The sequence below is a fragment of the Corvus kubaryi genome, unplaced genomic scaffold (genome assembly GCF_017639235.1).
Source record: "Corvus kubaryi isolate FWS band 111438036 unplaced genomic scaffold, C.kubaryi_AGA036_p1.0 37322, whole genome shotgun sequence".
Taxonomy (NCBI): Eukaryota; Metazoa; Chordata; class Aves; order Passeriformes; family Corvidae; genus Corvus; species Corvus kubaryi.
This window is the reverse complement of record NW_024581101.1, coordinates 7056514-7073925: the sequence shown is the minus strand read 5'-3', so window position 1 is coordinate 7073925 and position 17412 is coordinate 7056514. Positions and strand designations below refer to the sequence as shown.

Below are 17412 nucleotides of genomic sequence, written 5' to 3'. Positions count from 1 at the left end.
CAAAGAGCAATGCATCGAGACCACATACATGCTCTGGCATTTCTGAAGTTGCCTTCATATTCATTAGACTTTAATGATACGAGTGACTTTCTGTCTATCAAATGCTGCAGAAACTTCTCCCTTTGCACTTGCACATCAGTAATATCTGGGTTTTGTAGTCTTCCCCAATGCATTACATTTTGCTTGCATGCTTGTAAGCCTTTTATTATAGAAAACGAGGACTATTGCTGGGCAAACTCTAATTTACAGATTCTGCAGGCTTTGTTTATTTACAAATCAAAAGGATAAATTAAATTGGATTGGGACAATAAACATACACGGGATGGTGGAAAATACCATCTTTTGAAGTGTAGCCTTCATCTGGCTTAGCTGCACCCATGCAATGCAACAAATCAGCTCTGTTTGCCAAAGTGCTCCCAGTGTTTGCTGTGCCACATCCCTGAATGCTGTTGCAGTGAAGCATGTGAGCCACCCACAGGCCCACCAGGTTCAGTCCTTAGCTGGTTTTAGGGGAGGTAACAGATTTCTGATTTGGGCAGCTATTCAGCTTTAAAATGAAACTCTTCCAAAGTAAATCTTGGATGTAAGGTGAGAATGGAGGAGATGGAGATGAAGGGCAGGACATTCCAATCCCTTTTCCCTGCTTCCCTGCAGCACCAAGCAGAGTAAGGAGATGTTATCAGGTCTGTGCTTTTTCTCTTTGCATGCTCCTCCTCTGCACACAAAATGTTTTGGCTGTGTTTGAAGTACCTGACAGATCTGTGCTGGTGCCACCTCCCAAAACATCAAGGACACCTTTGCTTATACATGATCCAGCTGTGTTTGAGGGTGATGAAAGCACAAGTCAGGTTTCACAGTCCTGCTCCTAAAATGTTAAACCCAGCTCTTCCTTCTGACTTCCTGAGAACCATCAGGAACTTGGGGACTCTTTCAAGTCTGGTTGGAGTTAGCAGAAATCCTGCTTCTCTGCTTTTTGCATCTGCGTTGGGGAAAAGGTCTTTTCTAAAGCCCTGACATTAAGCTTGTCTGTCATGTGGAGCTTGCATATAATAGAGGATGCAAGTTACTGTTTCCAGGGAATATTGTACTCTTTGTTTTTTTCCTTTTTATTATTATTTTTTCAGTCAGAAGTCTCCATTACTCTGGCAGAAAGGAAAGTGAGCAAGTTTGCATAGTCTTTGCCACGTTTTCCCTCTCCACCTGCAAACAGGGAATAGGGATACCAACAAAGTTCCTACTCTATAACTGTGTGCTTGACTCTCCCTAAATAGGGAAAAGCTGTCCCTGCTGCTCCCCAGCTGGAGGTGGCACTGTTGCAGGTAACAGGGGACCAACCAAGGGAAAAGTTTTCCAATTTTCTGGTTGACATAACCAAACTTGTTCTTTGTAATCCTGAGCCCTTTGCTACTTTTTTTCTGAAATTCAATGAGATATTTTGCAAGTCCTCCCAGTTTAAAATCACCATGGTGTAAGCCTGTTTCCCTGGGGCTTTGCCAGCAAAGCTTTAGCTGTCCATGTGGAATGGTAGGGAAGGAGTGCAGCGCTGGGGTCTGGGACACAGCTGGCAGCACATCTCCAGGTAACATCCCTCTCTTCCCTGGTGAGGTGTGGAGCACACAGGTATTGCTAGGTGGGAACAGCTGCACCATTCTCTGTGGGGAAAAATATTAATACCATTTAAAATGAATTGTGTGCTTGAGATAAATTACCTCCTGCAAGTGTGTTGCCTCAGAACTTGTATAGCTTGTATTTAAGAGGATTGACAAAGTGTTCAGGCTTCTACAAAATAGGGAGAGATTTAAACATGGGAAGGAACTACAAGCTCTCATCTTTTGTGGCAGTCTGGATTTCTCTAATCCATGTCTGTATTTGCTTACATTTAATTAGAGACAGGCCCTGAAATGACTTAGTGGGCTGTGTGCATGCTGAATCCACAGCTGAGACAAATTCATTTGTCACGTGTAATTCTGACCCCCTCGCTCCGGAATGCAGCAGGCTGGGAGCAGTGGGTGCTCTGTGCTGTCTCTGCAGGCTCTGCTGGCTGCTCTCTGGGGTGGCAGCAGGGCTGGCCCTGCTGTGCCAGGGATGGAGCTGGATTAGTGCTTTGCACCCACAACTTCCTTGTGCAGTTCTGGGAGCATCAGCCCCCTCACCTCCTGCGTTACAGTGAGGATCAGAGTGCTCCAAACCCCTTCCCTGCTTGCTCCTCACAGCCTTTGCAAATGCAGTTCCTGAAAAACGTGCTGGTTAAGAGATCGTGTTGGAAGTGATTGTTGGTGTAACACCCACTTTGTAAAAATGCTTTTGTAATAAAGTCATGTTTATGAATGAAACCAAGCTGGAATTAAATATTTGAATTACTGGAGTAAATATATTGGCAAAACAATATGGAATTAACTGATGGAGCCCTGGTGATATGGCATTTATATCTCGTGGTTTCCATAGATACATGTGACAGCATTTTGCAAACACTATACACCACCTGAAATATATTATTCAGGAATAATAATTGCATTTAAGCGTGTTCTGCACGAAACCCCTCCTGAAGTATTTGTTGAGTGATGGAAACTAAACAGGTTTTCAAAGGTCATTGCAGCTTTATCAGTTCTAATCTTAAATTTTTCCCAAAGTAAAGGTGGAAAGGAGGCAGAGAAAGCCCCTGGCCCAGGGCCTGTGCCTGTAGTTTTGTGATATGGTCCAGTGAGTGCAGCTCAGCCTGGGGAAAGAGGCTGGGGTGTGTGCATGTCCTGCCAGCAGCAGGGCTGGTTGTACCCAAGCTGAGTAAGGGAATGACAGAGTGGCTGGGAAGATACAGCCTTGAAAGAGTACTGGGAAGGAGGAAAACAAAAGTTCAGGAGAGAGCAACTAAGATGAGCAAACAGATCCATCCACATCAAGTCACAGATGTGTGAGGCTGGAGGATGGTTCCCCTCAGCACATGAAGGTTCCCTGACAATAAGGAGTTGCCTTGAAGGGGATGTTCACCCTGAAGCAGCACTTTGCTGATGACAAGTTTCCAAGAGCCGCGGTGCCCAGGTGAGGCCGATGGTTTGGAAGAGGCTTCACGGCCGGAATAAAGCCAAGGCAGAGCCCCACGCCTGGGGGTGGCCGGATCTCCACCGGGCACAGCGAGTCCTGGCCGTGCCTCAGAACTGGTGCCCACTGTGGAGGCTGAGCTCTCACAGGAATCTGGCTCATCTTGGACAGAAATAATTGAAACAGTCAGAATTATTATTCTCCCTCCCCAGTTCTTCTTCCTATCAAATATGCATTTCCCCCCTCTATGCTCTAATTAAAAACCAGATGAGAGGGAGAGAGGAGGAGGAAACTAATAATGCCAGTTACACATTTGGCTTACAAAAAAGAAAAGCACACTCTAATGCGTTTGGGGACAATAAGGAGGAAATGATTCACGCTTAATAAACCTCTTTGCTGTTAATCTCTGTTAACCTAAGGGCTCTGTTACTTTATTGAAAAGTCTCCTCACTTTCCGTTGTGTCATTGAAAAGAAAGAACTTTCATTATTATTTTTTGCAGGGGTTATTTATTGAACCTGCTGCCTCTGGAGCACTGGGGTGTTGTGGAAACTGGGCATCCTGGTTGCTGTTACGGTAAGAATATTTTATCACTGCCAGGATCCTTCCCCTTGCCCATGGCAGCACTGGGAGGTCCCAAGCCACACACCAAAGTCATGGAAGGGTTGGTCACAGCTTCCCAGGTGCTGTTAAGGAAGGCTGCTGGGGTCACTTGCTTGTTAAGGTGATTGAGATCTGCTGCCAGAGGGGATTCTGGGTGGGTTCCTACCGACCACCTGAAGGGCTGAGGATGAGTCTGTGCTGGAGAGTTCTAGCAAGGAGTCCAGAGCTAAACATCCTCCTGCCACCTCACTGAGGAGATGGAAGTACGATGGATGGATGTGATTAGCACAGTGTGTTTAAAACCCCATATTTTTCCTGCATGGTGCACAGTCTTTCACAGCTTTCTCATCCCATGGAGTAATGCCCAGAAATTGATGTTATGCTGTTGTAATGGGAAAGGAGCGGGGTGTCGCAAGGGGCAGAATGGATATTGCTGAGAATCCCTCATGCTTAATGATTTTCTTTCCAGATGCATCATCTTTCACCCTCTCCCTTGTGCCTGGCCTTCAAATATCTAAAGGTTTGGGTTTGTTTCTTTCTCTTATGGTCTGTGGCATTAAATGCTGTCCCCGTTTTTCTGAAGCAGCTGTGTTGGCAGGGGCCGGGTGACTCCTCCCGTCTGGAACCGATGGCTCGGGAGCGCACAGATGCCACCGTGTTCCTGGGAGCTCCAGGTGACCCACCCACCTCTTGTGGTGCTGCTCAGGTGGCTGATTCCAGGTGAGTGAAGGTGTATTTGAAGGTAGGAAATGAGGAGGAAGAGCAGCACCAGAGGTGTCAGAGGATGTACAGGAAGAGAAAAATAGCATTTTTGGGAGGATTTAGTGTCAGGACCAACAGGAAACACAGCAGCAAGATGTCCCTTTGACTCCTGAAGCAATTTGCAAGAAATGTGCTCTCACTTAGCCTGGATGATGGCTCTTCCCTTTGCTGTAATCTGCAGATCTTCCCTCCTGACCCAGCTGCACCCAAGTGTTCAGAGCAAGCCAACACCTCTGACTGAGATGTCTCCAATCTGGGAGGTTCACAGGAGGGTCAACACTTGACTTGATATCAAATCCTTCAAAGGAAATTTCCCCATGGTTTTAGTACATTGGGGTTTTTTAACTCCAGCAGGAGTTTTGTCTTATTATTTCTGTGAATCAAACCGTGTTTCTGAAATCTTTTCTTTCTGAGGGAAAGCTATTTTAAAGTTAGAGCTGGATAAAAATTAAAGCATGAACATTATCTGATTGGATTGTAAGTCATTTATAAGATATTCAGAGTGAAATCAGTACAGCTGCACAACATCATTCCCTGTTAATGCAATCAATACCCTCCTCTTGTTGTTACAGGCACATTTCTCTGGTTCTGGCCAATGAATTCTGAAATATTGTTTGCAAAAGTTTGCCTATTTCTCACTGTGTTTATTTGACAAGTATTTTAGTTATCTCAAAATCAGATTTTCAAATACAGCAGTTTTTCCCCTCTGTGACTGCTATGAAAATTGCACTTGGAAAATCAAAGCTTTCAGAGGTCATTTTAATTTCATCTGTTGTTTTTGTTGAGGTCCCAGCACATCAAAAATCCACACTCAGAGACATCCGTCTCTGCTCAAACATTTAAAATTCCAGGAGGCCCTCATGGTACAGAAAGAGTGCAACCAGAATCATCACACCCCAGCACTCACTGGAGCTTGGGATGAGGACCCAAATCATGTCAAAACTCAAGATGCTTGGCTGGAGCACTGCCTGTCTGTGGGCACCACTGCTGGGACTGAGCAGAGCAGAAGCATGCCAGGGCTTGATTGAAACTGGACAGAAAAGGTCCTATAGGAGCACATTTTCCACAGGAAAAACCCTGAGTTGAGAGGATTCAGAGCTGGGTTGCCAGCAGCCAGAGGTTATCAACCCTCTAAAGGCTTCCTGTAGCTGGGGGCATTAAATAATTCAGTAGTCTTTCCATCCAATTTCCATCTTTTCCAACTCATGGAAAATTTTCTCATGTACTAAAAAATTCTCCAGACCACCACCAGTAGCTGAAATGATGAGAGAAACCCGGCCTGAGTTTACACTATGCTATGGCAAAGATGAATACAAAAATTGCACGAAGAAGCAGCCCCCCTGGCAGAACATGACATTTAAATGTGTTTCCCTCCTTCGATTTAAAATGCAAGAAGTGAGGGGATGCAAGAAGGCACTCACTTGAGGTTCAAAGAGCTGTTCATGTAAAGGATCAATAGATCCAGCACTGCATTTAGTGTCATACTAAGTGCTGGACCAGGCAATTATTTTGATTCATCACTGTGGTAAGTGAAGCATCAAAGTGTGACAGAAAATTCTCATATTTTCCTGTTTCTTATGTAACTGAAATATTTCATCTTTAGAGGCAGTTATGTTATAGATTGATATTCTGCTCTTGACAGGTATTGCAAATGGTTTGTTGGTTCAGTGCTAGTTTTACAGGTTTTTGACATTTTCACAGTCTCTGATTCATGGGGTATCTGTGCCATGGGGATCCTTCCAGCAGCACCTGCGGCCTTTGAGACACCTGACTGGAGCATTAGGGTGCAAATGTTCTTACTGGCATCACAGGGAAAACTCCTGTTGGCTCAAAAGAACCGGTTCTAGAGTTGGGTCCATCTTACTTTGACAAACTAAAAGATGAAGGTCTAAATGTACTCAGGGTAACAAATTAGGTAACGAATATATTACATATGCTCAGCCACTTTGCTTCAAGGGCTTTAATAGTTCTCTGTTCACTGACAGCAGCAGCCAGTCCCAAATAAAACCTGCAAAGAAAGCTCATGCACTTTTTTCCTTGTTATGTAAGTCAACGCAGCAGATGCTGGTGCTGTCCTTTGCCATTCCACGGGAGAGCTGAGGTACCACGAACTCATGACCTGAGCCTGCAGCAGATTTCCCACGTCAGTGACTTGCCAGTCCTGTTCCTTCCAGATGAGACAAACTGAAGTTTGATCCTGAGACAAATGCTGTCCTGAGTATAGAGTGGCTTCACAACCAAGATCTGTTGTCACGAGTTTGCCACAGAGGGGTGTGTTGAAGGAAATGCCAAGGCAGCCGCTGACTACGTTGCGTGAGCAGTGTGGGACGTTCTGGGTAACTTGTGAAGAGCCCAAGGAATTCCATTCTTTCCCAAGGTCCTTATGGTCTCAGATGCCTACAGGAACATGGGCTTGGGAGTGGAAAAGGTGTCAGAAGTGAGACGGGACCAGCTCAACTTCCATGTGGGAAGGGCACAAATGGCTCCCTAAAAACACAGCAGCCCCTCTGAGTATCTGCTGGAGGCTTTTAAGGAAAATTGCTGCTCCCAGGAAAAAAGGCCTTTGGATCTGAGGACATGATGTTGTTTGGAGCTCTGAAATTTGCTCCTTTCAGCTGGTCTGTGCCTGTGGAAGAACCTGTTGGTTTTCCCAGCTGTGTAAGTCTTATCCTGCATGTTGCAGAGCAGTTGCTCCCATTCAGGGTGAGTAAACCGGTTCTGGAACATTTATCTCCTTGCAGATCCTCATTATTCGGTATGATTTGAGCATGCTGTGAAAAACACTGAAGCTCTTCAGTTCCTGTGCTGTAATGGGGGGATGTACAGGCTTGTCCTGACAGTCCTGGGACGTGAAACTCTATGATAATAACCCCAGGTGCCACCTATTGCTGTTATCCTGAGCTGGTGCTGGAGCCGCAGCTGCTTGAAGAAATGAATTTGTTTGCTCAAAGAATGTAAATATACCATATTTGTATATTAGTGTCTTTTGAAGTCATTCAAATTCCACTGAAAAATTCTGCAGAAAGTTCTTTAGGTAACTGCCAACTCTTAGACTCATTTATGCACTTTTGGTTGACAAAAACACCTTTCAAAGAGCTGTGTGTGTTTTGTTGATGTGCAGTCAGCTCTGCAGGCTGCTTGTTACCTGTTCTTGGCAATATTTCTGCCTGAAATCCTTGTGTAGTCCCAGGCTACACTGTCACTTCAAGTGGGGCTTCAGAAGACCAGCAACAGGACTGATCTGGCCTGCAGAACATGGCAGGCAGCTGGAATCTAAATTACTGAAAGTACTAGTGGAAAGCTCAGAATTTACATCAGATATAATGTATTATGAGTGAGATTTATAACAGGATTACAGAAAGCAGTTAGTTAAAGCTACTGGCAGTAAACAGGGATTAAAATATTTATCTAGCTTTAAAAATATGAATAATGGAGTAATTTATGTAGTTATGTAAAGAAGCCGTGTACTTTATACTGACAACAAATAGCACTAATATCACTAATATTTTACAATGTCAAAATCTTCCATGTATGTATCAAAATCCTTCCATGCCTTTCACTTCCAAACCAAACCCTCTTGTATCTAATCAGTGCATAATATGGAATTTATACAGACATGCTACAGACATGCTCACAAGGGCAGTGTGACAGTGCAGCTCTCTGCCTTTCTGCCTCCCTCCTCCCTGGGACATCAGTTCCTTCCCTTCCCTCTGGGAATGCCAGTTACAAGGCAGCTGGCTGCTAATATTTCCTGCACTTTTATATTGCTCTTCCAACTGTGGCATTTCTTCTAATTTAGCTCTGTGCTATCAGAGTTATTTTACAGGAAGGTCTGGTCTTTCTCCAGGGAAGTGGTTGAGATTTTAGACCTCCACAAGTCCAGTCTAATATTTGAAACTTTTTACATAGAAGCATTCTTCTTTCTGACCCAGATCTTTCTGCAGTTACCTGCTGCAATATCCCTCCAGTTCAGCTGCTTTGACATGTAATCTATAAAACAATTAGAAAATGTAAAGCAAACGCTTACTGTCCCAACAGAAATGCATTGGCGACCATGAGCAGCACCAGAGGTTTCACTTTTTACTTTTTCCATCACCTCGTTACCAGGAACAGCTTTCACTATAATGTGCATCTGCAGTGATTGCTGTGACATTTTATCCTGGAAAAGTTGCAAGTTCCCCTGTTGTTGTAGCTCTGTAAAACCATGCTTAAGTCTGCCTGGACTGATAAAACCATCTGGTAGGGAGACATCAGCTTCATCTGGACGATCTGTGCCATCCTCTGAAGGCTAAAGCACAGACCCCAGGGCCAGTTTCTTCCTGAGACAACCTCATGGGTTCCAGTTGCCACCAGGACTCTCATGCTTCCTGTTCTCAGTCTTCTGGGTGAGGTAAAAATATTGTTCATTCCTTGTTTAGGCCTAAGGAAGAAAAGCTCAGTGGTTTGCTGCTTTCTGCTTTTACTCTCCAGTCAGCTTAAATTTTTAAAATATTCAGCAGAGAGGATTAAGCAGCACAGCTGGCCTTGATCCTGTGTCGTGCTGAATTCCCAAGGTAATTGGTCATGCTGCACATCGAGTGTCTCCCAACAGCTGGTTATTTCCTAAGCTTCTGCTGACAGGAATAAATTTAGCCCTTGGTGGTGGTCTAGGAGATGGGCATTAATGATGATCTTTGGGTGGCCAGCTCATTTCCCTCCTGGGTCAGACCACCCCAGTACTCTGTGAGCTTTGCTTCTTTATTTCTCTGCAACAGATTGGTCTCACTACACTGTCTCAATACAAATTACTTAGTCAATTTTGGGTTTGAACTCTATCTTTTATGCATAACTTGTGAGTCTTATGTGTGCTGTGTTTTTGATTTTTGGTATGTGCAAAGATTTATCCCCTCCTGACATTCTGTGGGGCTGAAGTTTGGTCTTCGTCTCAAACGGCGCATCCCCAAGTAGAGTTTCAGCCTTTGTGAGCCAGCATAGAGCTCATGAAAAAATGATGATTTAAAGAATGTGAGCAGTGGCAATCAAAGAAAGTAAATACGGTATTAAAATAAGGCAAAAATGTATGGTATTGGAAAATTATTTCAGCTCACTAGCTAAAAATTAAGTAGTAGGACTCATGAAAGGGGATCTGTGTGTATAGCAAGGGACAGACAGAGTAGTTGCTAGAGGATTACCCAAATGGTAAAAAGGCATGAAACATTCTCAAAAAAAATTTTGGCTGCTAAAATAGGAAGGAATTCTTTCTGTTGCAAAAGCCTTTCTGCTTCTTCCAAATAGGGGGGAAAATATAGGGGGAAAAAATGGTGTTTATTGCACATTTGTTTAGAAAAGAAAGCTGGTTTTACAAGGTATAAACAGGAAACAGAGCAGAAGCGAGTTGCAAAACCATGAGGTGTCTCTCCCCTGGATTCTACTGGGGACATTCTTCATTGTTTCCCATCTCTACAATTATTTTTGATCCTTCATAACCTGGCAGCTTTTGGTTTTATTAAGGCAGTATTAGAATGCATTCTTTAGTCAACATATAATGACTAATGTGTTCTCAGAGTTTCTTCAGACCACTACCTAGAACAGCTTTCCATCAGCGTGGGGATGTATTAAACTTTGAGAAGTCATTGCCCTGCTTTCTCACGAGCAGTGTGGGAGGGAATGTGCTGTGCAGCCGTCCTGCCCCAGACTAGTGACAGAGCCTGCTTGCTCAAACACTTGTCTTTGGGAATAATTTTAACATATTGCTTATTAACAGCGTCAACAAGCAGAATACCAGCTAACTGTACCTCTTGGGTATGTTTTTTGAAGAGTTTAACTCAAATATATGCAAAAATACATCACAATAATAGCTAATGGTGGGCAACCTAAATAACTTCCAGCACCCAATAAAGTCTTGTCATGTTTGCACTGAAACTTTACCCTGTGTTTTTCTCTTCCAGGCTGCTTGGGAAATTGAGCAGCAGTGCCTGAGCAGGAATTAACTTTGCTTTGAATGAAACTTCGCCGGGTTTGCTCCCTGACAGGTACCAGTTTCAGGTAGTCAAAATGCTTGCTGGTTCACAAAGGCTGAATTCAGGGATTTCTGGACACAGGGTTTGAGAGGACTTTGGTGAAACTGAAATTTAGATTTCCAGAAGATGCTTCTTCACACAGTGTGTGCTTTGCTCGTGGAACCCAGTACTAGTGCCAAAGCAAGGTGAAAGCCCCAAACTCAGCCAGCTGCAAGGAAAAATCCCAACTTCTCTTCTGAGGAGTGCATGCAGGTTGCTTTCAGACATAAATGAAGTTCACTTCATAAATGAAGTGGAGACATGGTCTCCAAGATTGCTGCTCCTTTCCTAAGAAACAAACTCCTGGCCTCGGCCACTGCCTCAACATATGGGCCAAGGACAAATGCCTCTCCAGACTAATTCACTGGGTTTATTCCCTGATTAACTCTTACTTTTTTATGAAATTCAGAAATTCGGATGAAATTCAATCTTAATTTTTTATTAAATGGAGACTGATTTGTCAAAAGAGTGTCAGGTGCTGGAGTTACCAGTCTTCCAAAGCAAATGTGATTCCAGAACAAGTTTCTACCAAGCATTGGGATACTGCCAATTCCAGTGCAGTCCTTGGACTGGTATCTCATGAACCACCGTAAGACATTAATGTTTTATACCTTCGGGAAGCTCGCAGCCAGCTGGCCTTGGTGCGTGTCCAACTCCTCCAGTGCTGGGAAGAAAATCAGCCCTGCAAAGTGCTGAGTGCTCCAGGTCTGATCCTGCAGAGGTGACACTATGGGGACAACCAGAAGCCTGTGAGCTGCGACACTGTGGGTGTGGACTGAGCTGTTCTCCAGCCCCGAGGGAGGATGCACGGGGCTGGACCGAGCTCTCATCTCTTGGCTTCCACCTCAGTTTGGAGCAGCTCCTCCTGCCCTGGGGTCTCCTTCCCAAATACCTTGCACCATGGGTGGAACTGTATGAGGAAAGCTGCTTAGGAATTACTGGGAGACACCCAAAGCAGGGATTTAGACTGGCCTGAAAAACATCATTCATATTGTTTTAAAGTGATCTACCTGATCAGTTTGTTCTGGTTACATTTTTTAATGGAGAATGCAATGACATGCTGGAAAATGATGCATTTTAACAGCAACAGGAATATGAACGGGAAAATACAGGAGGGAAATTTGATAAGAATGAAAAAATATCACAGCCAAACAAGTATCAAACTTTTATTTTAAGAAGCATAGCATGCCTGAAGTAATAGGGAAAAGCTATACCTGAACTGATGGTTGGCTCAGGAGGTGCAAAGTCTGGAGCTTCCAAACTTCTGCTTTGCCTCATTATTTCAAAACTTGTTGAGGCATTAGGTCAGGCATTTGGCAGGTTTCAGAAGAAGAAAGCAAGTAATTTTAAATAGCCCAAATCCAGCACTCAGTCACTATGGGGGTGGATCCCTCGCCTGCTTCTCTCTTCAGCCCGATGGAGATGAAATGTGCTGCACCACCCAGGTCAGCACCGCTCCTTCTCCCTGCCTGCAGGAGGGGCTGCCATTGTCTGCCACAGCGGCAGGTTTCAACCTTTACAAAGGGCTTTTGAAAATGCTGTTCTCAGTAGTAAACAACCTGGAGTCGCTCCCTGGGCTATGAGATGCCCTTGGGCTTGAGCACCAGCAGTGCAGCAGCTGCCTAGGCCAGGGACACCCCATCAGTCCTTCTGTGAGAGACCAAGAATTCTGTGAAAGGCACTTCAAAGTATTTTAAGCGTTTTGCTAATAGTTTCTTCTGAGACTGGAAGCCATGGAAAGAGGTTATACAAAATATCAGTTCTTCAAAATAGAATACAGACTCTTTGTGGACTGTAAATCAAACTTTTAAACAAACTGGTAACATGTTTTTATAAAAGTAATAGGAAGTATGTTTTCAAAGTAGTACAGTTTCTGAATATCTGTGTCTAAAGAGGGAAGGTTTCAGTGCTTTTAAAAATTTGTTTTGTTTTTAAGCCAGGGCAGACCTTTCAGTTCTGCACAGTGCTGAGCTCTCTGGTCTCTCCCAACAAAGCCACAAAGAATGTTGCAGAGCATCAGAGCAGTCCTACAGATTTTGTGCTCAGTCACTTTTTAGGATCAGACTGGAGCACTCTGTGTTTATTCTGGCAAGCTCCTTTTCCACCCAGAGAGAAATGCTTGGGGCACTGTGGGGGCAGATCACCAAATGTCTTTTTTTCCTGGAAAGTAGAGCAGAGCATCCCCCATATGATCCCATTTGATTCTTAAGGGGGAGTAGTTCCCCCTAGTGTAAATTCCAGTGTGTATCCAATCCCGCTTCAGAAATCCCAAGCCACATCCAGCTCTTGGGGGAGAGGGAAAATAGGATATTGGGTAGGAGGTAACTCCAGCAGAGACGGGGAGCTGCCTGGGAGAGATGTGGATATTACAGAGCACGGACATCAGCTCTGTAAGAAAAGAGTGTTCCTTCAGTTCCAGCCTGGATCAAAGACGAGCCCCTTTCCCTGCCTTGTTAGTTTTCCAGAGCCTCATCAAGCAAGGCACAGATCTCGGAAATGTCACCTGCTGCCGTGCAAGCCCGGCAGTGACTCAGCAAGGCAACACGAGAGGCTGCTCAGGAAGGACAGATTGTTCTCTAAGTACACCACTTTTTTTTTTTTTTTAATATCTTCTAATTATGTTCTCTTTGATATTGATCCTGTGCTCTTTTAGAAGCCAGATTCATCCTTTGCTTCTTAAGAAGCAGAAAAGAAAACATTTGGAGCCTGAGCTGCTCTGTGGTCCCCCAACCATGTCTGCTGGGCTCGTTTGCTGGCTGACAGTTGGTTTGGGACTCCTGACTGCATTTTTTAGGGATGTGATTTTACAGTATGTCAGAATCTCATGTCTATCTCTTTTCCCTGCAAACCACTTGTGGACAGTTGGCCAAACAGAAGTTTTATGTCTTAAAAAGAAAAAAAATCATTTTTTAAGTGATGAGATTCTGTTGCCAGTTCTCCTGTCATTCTCCTGTCCTATTTACTGCTTGGACTTGAAAAGCATAACGATTTTTGAAGGCTTTGTTTTTAAACTCTGCTCTTGCTTTTCCTTTGTGACTGCTTTGACAGACTTCTCTGATGTATATTTCAGTATAGGCTGATGTGAAGCTAATGAGAAGGCAGATGTTTATTTACAGAAATATGGGTTCCATTTGTAAAATTATTTCCTGGTAAGGAGAACGTTGCTTTCCAATTACCTTACATGCTAGGAGGGCTTTTTTTATAAATTTTTTTACAGCTTGGTCTTTAAACTGTATATTGCTACAGGCATATAAAACTGCCAGTAAACCCAAACTCCACAACTTCAGCAATCATTATAAAACACAAAAAGATTCAAAAGTTATTTTAAGTCAAGAAACAGATTTACATAAAACATAAGTGTATAAATATCACCACCAATTTAAAAATCTGACTAATAAGTACTGAATAGAAAAAGATTAAGTTCATAAATTCTAAGGCTCTACTTTGAGTTGTCTGGTGCCTGATTCACATGAAGTAAAACTTTGTGTAAAATTAAGAACAACAGAGCTTCTGTCTTGTCTCCCATATAAGCTCCAATCCTTGTTATGTATGTCCTGACTAGACTTATTTTTATCACTTCATCTTTTTGTTATTACCCTTGGCACTATAAAACAATTGTATAAATAGAAGCAGAGCTACTCTGTGGTGTATGGCTCTACAAAAAAGCCTGCCTCACCCAAATCAAGCACAGAAGTCAGTAGTGTTTCAAACTGTGACTGCGGGCCCGAGCAGCCAGCTGTGGGATACCAAACAAACCGGCCTTTTGGGGGATGGGATAAATAATACTCCCCCAGAGGCTGTAGGTGTGGGGTGCTCTCACTGCAGCTTGTGTGGACTCCGAACCAACTCTCACAATAGCAAGGGTAGCAAATACTTCAAGAGGTAAAATTTTCTCAAGAAATGGGCTAAATGCCAAGTGGCAGGTAGCTAAATTAGCTTGGAGTGAGATGCATTCCCCAAAGTCTCTACAGTGCAGACACCAGGAGAAGCTCTTCTGTCCCTGACACTGTCCTACCCTCTGGCCAGCTGGAGCATCTCTCCTGATGTGAACCAGGATAATAACAGGTTTTTCCTAATTGGGGCTTGCAGGTCATGTGACAGAACTTACCCCTGTGTGAGTCACCTGGTGGGAGGAGATAAGGAGAAGGTCTGCAGTGGTTTTGTGTCTCTTCATTTGGTATTCAGGATCGAGTGGTGCTGGTGGAGAGGAGCCCTGGCAGCACCCTGGACATGAGGGAGTCCCTTGTGCTGGCCCCTGCTAGCTCGTCTTCCTTCTTATTCCATAGAGCTGGTAGACCCCAAATGTATGTTTTCAACCTCTTTTAGTGATTCTTCAGTGTTCTAGTGCTGAGAGTAACTGAAAAGACAAACCCTCTTTTTTCTCTTGTCTGCAGCTGCTTTGTTGTTTTAAGTGTCTCAAAAATTCCCTGGTGTTTTTTGTGTTGCTTTGATGACAATTTTGATTTTTCATAAACAACCAGGGCAGTTGCTGCAGGGACACCTCTCCTTTCCCAGCATCAGCAGCTGGCTGGAGACCTGGACCAGGTCCCTTGGGGACTTGCTGGTGGGACAAGCCTGGGAATCCTGCCTGTGCTGGCATCCAGCCTGAGTAGAAGTAGCCTCACTTAGAAGAGAGGTGGGTTGCTGCCCGAAGTATTGAGTACGGCTAGCTGAGCTATGCATGCACCTTCAGGCTGATCTTATCGGGCAAAAAGTGGTCTTCTGTTCTCCTCCTCGTTCCTCTTTGCAAGGAAGATGTTTCCTCGTCATCCCTTTGCTAGCTCATGGCTGCTCCTGCTCTAGCTCTGGTGGGTTGAATGGGGTCAGTCCTGTGGAGAAATCTGCCTGATCTTACTGGACCCAGGCTCATGTAGAGAGCCAGTTGTGTGTTTTCCTAACTTGTTTGTGGAGCAGTAAAATCCCTTGAAGTTGTTTCCACTGGTGTTTCCTTCCTTTCATTTGAACTTCCAAAGCTGAGCTCCTCTGTCCCAGTGTATGGTTGCAAAGGTAGGATCATACGAGACCCAACCACCCTTCTTCAATCTCTAGAGCTGCCTTGGATGTCAGAGCAAAACTGGACCCATTATCACCAAGTCTACTCTTCTGCAGCTGGGGAGTTGCCCCCTAAATCTTGGAATCCCTGTCGATTAAAAGAAAAGGGGAAAAATAAGTAGACTCTGTAACCAGTGTACCCTCTCAAAGAACTTATTGGCACAGCAACTGGTGACATTTGGCTGTGTTCCTATACAAGACTAAATAAAGTATGTTATTTCAATTTTTTATTCACTTTGAATGAGATTTACACAGTGCCATTACCTTGTCTTCAGGGAACTGGTTTCTAAGACTTGACTTACTTGTTTACATCCAGATTCAATTTTATCAGGCTTAGTCTCTTCAATGCTTTTGAGGAAAATTCCTTTTCTTTCTCTTTTATATAAGATGAAAAACTATTTCACTCTTTTACTAAGAAAAAAAATCACCATCTTGAGTTGTACTGTGTGACTTTGGTGGGAGAGGAGTATTTTTAGCCAATCAGAACTGGAAATCTGACTTAGAAATGTGTGTAAATTGGGATCCCGAGTAAACCAGAGCTGCACAAGTGGAGCAGCAGCCAGCAGGCACAGCCCCTCCAGCTCAGCTCCTGCCTTTGCATTCTGCTCACAGGAGCTGTGCAGGACTCTGCTGCTGGAGGGGTGCAACTTGCCAAGTGATCTTGGTAGCCAAATCCACACAGCCTGTCCAAGAGGGGTAAATGAGAGCAGGATTTGGCCTGCTTTCTTTCAGTCAGCCTCTCTGTTTAGAGGAGCTCTGCATTTGTCTGGTTGGCACGCTGATGTTCAAGAACTCAGCACTACTTGTGAGGATGTTACCAGTCTGACAGCAGCCTATAACTACTGAATGTCATGCTGGGCTAGTGATAGATATGGCAGCACTGGAATCTAGGGGCTGCTGAATTCATGAGCCACTTGAGGGTATCTGAGCAGTAAAATGATACTTGGTGTGACTAAAGCAAGCAAACACTTCAGAACAGGCTTAATATAAAGCCTGCGAGTTGTCCCGCTGAAACAAATGGAAGTCTTGGCGTACTTGTACAAAAGTATCTGTACTCTTCAGTATCAATCTTCAATATCAACCCAGTCTGAGAATTAATTTATATTCACATTGTGATGTGTTAGTTTATGTAATTATCCATGCTCAGGGTATCTTTACCCACCTGAGTCAGCGTGTATCAGGATGTTAATGCAGTAGGTGCCCATGCTTAAACCATCAAGGTCCCTTTTCCTCTCTTTGTGTAAAGGAAGCTTTGAGACAGACAGTAGATGTGGTATTAACATGATCTTCAGTTTATATATTTATTTATTTATTCTGTTGGAATACTTGCCATATTTATGTTATTTCTAAATTAATCTGGATTTTGGACCATAACCCTGTGAGGGTGGATGGGGCAGGTCACTGTTAAGTCACTGTGTGTTATGGGAGATGCTGCATTAGGTCTGTCCCTTGCAGCCTCTTCCACATTTTCAGCTCAGCAATGCTGTTGCTTTAGGCTGTCATAATTTGATTAAACCCTGATTTGTCTGGAAAGGTGAGTCACCTGTAATCAGCACATTAAATGAAAGACCTACCTGATTTGCTACTGAAAAATAATCTCAAATTCAATAAAGGTTTAATTCCACATTTACAAGCCCTGATGCTTTCATCTCTCTAATCACTGTTTCCTGTCAACCACGAAAGTCTTTTCATTTGCTGGAGTATGAATACAAACAACTGTGTGAGGAGCCGCAGGCAGGCGCCAGGGTTGAGTTGCTCTGTGGTAGGGCACTGCATATTCAGAGACCATCTCATTTCATTAGGAAACCTGGGATTTTCATGTTTCCAAGACATTTCATGGAATAACACTGCTAGCTAGCATCTTATCAGTCTGTTGATGTCCAGAGAGATTTGACCAGACAGTAGGGGAAATAGGTCAGCAT

The 17412-nt window shown here is 43.9% G+C and overlaps 1 long non-coding RNA gene across 1 annotated transcript; it reads left to right on the top strand.

Moving 5' to 3' along the window:
- Positions 1-3315: 3315 nt before the first annotated feature.
- On the top strand, positions 3316-17090 carry LOC121665303. The gene is made up of 3 exons (XR_006016320.1): positions 3316-3611; positions 4225-4358; positions 10328-17090. It is a non-coding gene; the product is annotated as an uncharacterized LOC121665303 (long non-coding RNA).
- The last annotated feature ends 322 nt before the right edge of the window (positions 17091-17412 follow it).